Source organism: Phodopus roborovskii, unplaced genomic scaffold, assembly GCF_943737965.1.
Source record: "Phodopus roborovskii unplaced genomic scaffold, PHOROB, whole genome shotgun sequence".
Classification (NCBI taxonomy): Eukaryota; Metazoa; Chordata; class Mammalia; order Rodentia; family Cricetidae; genus Phodopus; species Phodopus roborovskii.
This window is the reverse complement of record NW_026125857.1, coordinates 664,635-669,238: the sequence shown is the minus strand read 5'-3', so window position 1 is coordinate 669,238 and position 4,604 is coordinate 664,635.

Genomic DNA, 4,604 nt, shown 5'->3' with positions numbered 1-4,604 from the left:
AAAGTTTATTTGTTCTGTTGATCTTTAATGTGTTTTCTTATAATGGCCACATATTTGTTTTCAATCTCTCTTCTGCAGTGACAGAAACAATTGTATGCCTCTCTTTCATTTTCTATCTTGTAAAGAGTCAATATTTTAGAGCTTAGTTTCCTTCTTCCCTGGTCAAACACACAGTTACTTGAACATTTTTATTTTTGTGACACAGTTGCAGCATCTCTCCTCACCCTGGCTACCTTCTTGGTACATTCTTCTCCTTTCATTCCTACATGTAATATCTATGCTTTAACATGATGGCCTAGATCTGTTCTGACCCCTGTCCAGTAATGTTATCACTTACTGCTATCATCTTGGGACACCAGTGCCACTCATACCATCCAAGATTATCTTCTCCAATTACTCCTACCACTAACTGCCATTTGTGTAGTTCACTAATACTCTTGAAAGGAGTTTGCATTTTTTTTCCGCTCATATTGAGAGGGTGTTCTGCCACTATTATAAGCTCGGCATGGCGAGTATGGATGTATAGGCTGGTGAGAAAAAATGTATCACAAAAGAAACAATAAACAAACCAATGCTGTAAGATCAGGACAGCATTACTTTAATGCACAAATTGGATCTTCTAGGCAGCCTGGCAATTACCTCCTTACTGTCACGAGTTTGGGACACATAATAGAAAATGGAGATGGGATAACAAGGCAAAGCTTTTAGCAATGTTGTTACATGAGCATTCGGTCTAAGGACAAAGTCTCACCCCACACCTCCACATACTGACATGCAAAATGACTGCTGCAGTCAATTTCGCCAGAGTGTGCTGGTAAATGATGCAAGCCTGCTACAGAGTTCCCACAACAGCCAAGAAGGAGGTATATCGAAATTGGATCTTCCTATCCTAGGGAGCATTGTCAGGAGCAGAAGATTCTTTGTCAACAGATGAGATGACAATTATCTCACGCTTTGCTCTCTCAGGAGTCACTGATGAAATAACACCCACCTAAGTGGGCAGAGTGAAATCTCCTGGCACCAGCCTGAGATTCCTATCTTTTCATGTCAAGCACCTACACAGATTTACGTAGCCATTTGTGCCCTCGTTCTGTTGACAAGAAACGGATATTAAAATTTTTGTGCAGAGGAAGATTGAGATTGCTGTTCTATATACATAGAAAACACATCTAATTGGTCACTGGGATGAAGCAGTACTTATCACAACTCTATATACACTGATTAGTAACGGTTTATATGGGAAAGCTACTTTGTATAGGGGATATTCATACTGGGTGTGTGCTGAGGATTTTTGACAATTTGAGCTTTAATAAGTCCCATAGACTTGCCTCTGTATGCTAATCTTCTCTTTTCTAGTGGGCATGTGTGTGTGAATGCTTCCCAAATCACATGTTGTTCATTGAATCCCGATAAAGCAGAGCTATACTTCAAAGTGAATTTCTACAGTCTTACATTTAGGAACATAACAGAAAAATCACTGGATTCCCAACAAATGCAGCAAATCCTTTAGCATTTTCTTTCGTATGGGCCAAAGCACAAGCTATTGGGAGAATCAGTAATCTCTGTCTTCTGGCATTTCTTCCACAGACATAAAGCATCAGGCACTCACTTCTTTATTCTTTGAGCAACAGCATTTTCTGAAACAATTCTACAACCTGAAAGGAATTATATCATCTGTGCTTTCTTGTTGATCAGTTTGGGCCAGTCATTTATGCTTTGTTAGGTCATAAATGTTATAGTAAGTGATACAAATTTAAATGATGTATATTTACTGATCCTAAATATTCATAAAAACATTGAGGTAGAATACTAAGAATTAGTTTTAGTTCTCGATTACAATGTGGCAGTCCTACCACTGTGCTAACCATTCATCCGTGCTCTTTTATTTAAACCTCATCAAAACATAAGGGGACCGATACTGCTGCTGTCTTCATTTTTTAAGTTATAAACTGAGGGCCAAGGAAGTGAGTTGGTTTTCTCAAATTTCCTCAGGTGCTAAGTGGAAGAGTTGCTTCTTAAGTTCTGTCCAGTCTCCCTCATTCTCGACGTGGCAGAACTGAGTGAGGGCCAGAGAAAAGTAGTTACTTTTTAAAAATGTAATGCCCTGTTAATGATGAGTCAAGGCTATAGTCCCCGGCTTTGACTCCTAATTCAATGTTCCTTTTACAACTTTCAGCATCCAAGCTCTTCAGGGAAATGGAGCATGTTCTGGACAACTAAATCAATGTTCCCACTTCAGCAAGAGCTAGAAATAAGAGCCGAGCAGGAAGTCATCCTGTTTTTGTCTTGCAAAGCTTATTCATTAAACAGAAAAGGAAGAAAGAAAATCTTGTGTCCTTTAAAACAGCCCTTTCTTGATGTGCTGTTACATAATGGCATATTCAGGCAAATGGACATGGATCGATAGGGAGGCAAGGAACAGTCTTCTCTGCACCAAAATCGTTCAATAGATTTGAGCTGGCTGGCTGCTTTAGGCACTGGTTGCGTGGTACATCCATTGCCAGTTAAAAAAGCTCAGCACAGTTTGGAAATACTTCTCAATAACAAAGAAAGCGATCTTTAAACGGCAAGAAAATACGGTTTGGTTGCTGTCCTTGGACTTGGTTGATATGTGGGTAAGGGGCCAGGAGTGACCCTCTTTGGAATGTATATCCCTGCCTGCTTCCTCTGTGTCTGAAGGCAGCAGATCAGTTGCTGGCCTGCTCCAAGGTAGTTGCAAGTCACAAATGAAAGTCAATGAGTTTTGTTGGAGCGCCAATCACCCTTGGTTGCACACTGTTTCAGAATGCCCTCCTATGTGTCCCCTGGAACCTGCTTGGCAGTCTCCTGGTGTGCCAAGCGGAGCATATGGTAGGTGCTGTATAATTGCTAGCTCAATTGGTGACTGATGGGTCAATTTGGCTCAGATCACCAAGGCTCAAAGCAGTGAACCCTGCCTTTTGGAAGGACTTAGGAAGCATAAAAGAGGACATAAAATAGTGATTTATGGGGCTTTTGTGAATGAAGCAAGAGATCTGTAAGGATTCGGCACTTGCTGTTGCTAGGATGCCTCTTCACACATGGGGCATTTACTGCTCCATGTAGACCTGGAGAGATTATGCTGGCCTTCTTTCCAGACATGAAATCTAGATGTCATTGCTGATGCATGTGATCATCTCATGCCATGGCAAGGCATGTGGTTTTCCAGTTCACAACAGCACAGATTAACACACACACACACACACACACACACACACACACACACACCCTCTGCAAGGCCACTCAGTAAAGGAAGGAAGCTTTTTCCAAGCATGGCCAGTCTGGCAGTCTGTTAGCACTGGAGCACAGAGAAGTACATAAGGGAACGGCCACTGAGACTTGGGCATTGCTCAGTCTTCACTACAGGTCCCTTTGGCTTGGTCTTTCATAAAAGCTATTTCCTGAAGTTCATGTAGAAACTAGAAAAGGAAGCAGTTGAGCAGGGCAGAAGAGATGGAGTCAATCAAACCAGAAATACTACCTGCCACTGCCCATTTCTCAGAGAAGAAAATGTCACTGATGAAAACTCATGACCGATTAATGACTGCATCGACCCCCAAAACTTCACAGGGAAAATACCTTGAATTTGACTGCTTAAGATCATAAAAATATTCTTAAGGAATGTTAACAAGAAGAAGTCCAAAGTTTGTAGCAAGCATGCACTTATGTAGTTTTCATGGCACTCCCCTCCCAACCTCTTTCCGCATTAACCAAGAGAGGCATGCTTTAAGGGTCTACCATTATAAATATGGCGTTGGGACTGAGGGAATCCAGGGTATCTGAGGCTGCTCTAGGGATGAAGGGACTGCTATTAACATGGAGTAAGCAGATAGAGAGGGAGGAGGGAGTGAGGGAGGGAGGAGAGAGGGAGGGAAGGAAGGAGGAAGGCAGAGAGGAAGGGAAGAAGGGAGAGAGGGAGTTATCAATCCTAACTCTGGTACTTTTCATTGTCGGCTCTTCAGAAGGTCAACTGCCCTGTCTGGGTCCCAGTTTCTTCACCTTTAGAGGAAGTGCCTTGAGATAGATGCTTTTAGTGGTCCTTCAGTGTGTCATCAGTTTATGAGTCACCACCATTTGCAATTTTCTCTGATGATGGTACAAGGAAAGCAAATAAAAATAGTTTCATTTGTATCAAGATAACTAATTTCCAGAGAGCTGGCTGTGAACCAGGACTATCATAAATTTCTATGAGAAAAGCAGAAGCTGTTTGTTTGGCGTTAGAACTGCAAAAACATGGGCTAATCAAAATGTCATTTCCTCTCAGTAATTACAGCCCCAGCAAGAAATTCAAATGCAGCCAACATTTCTTGGCATTAATGCCTGTGAGACGAAGTAGTGGGAAGAGCTAGGTTACAGTTTGGAGTCTAGAATGCAAATTATGCCTCAACCTCTGATTAGATATATGGCTTTGGGGAAGGTGTTTTTTCTCTCCATGCTTCCTACTCCCCCCTCCCATTCACTGCCCCCTTTCAAAAATGTACATTCTCACCGTGTAGCCCAGTCTCGTCACAAACGTTCCTGCTTCAGCTTCCCTAGTACCGGGACTGCAGTCATGGGCTACCACACCCAGCTTGGGTCCATTTCTT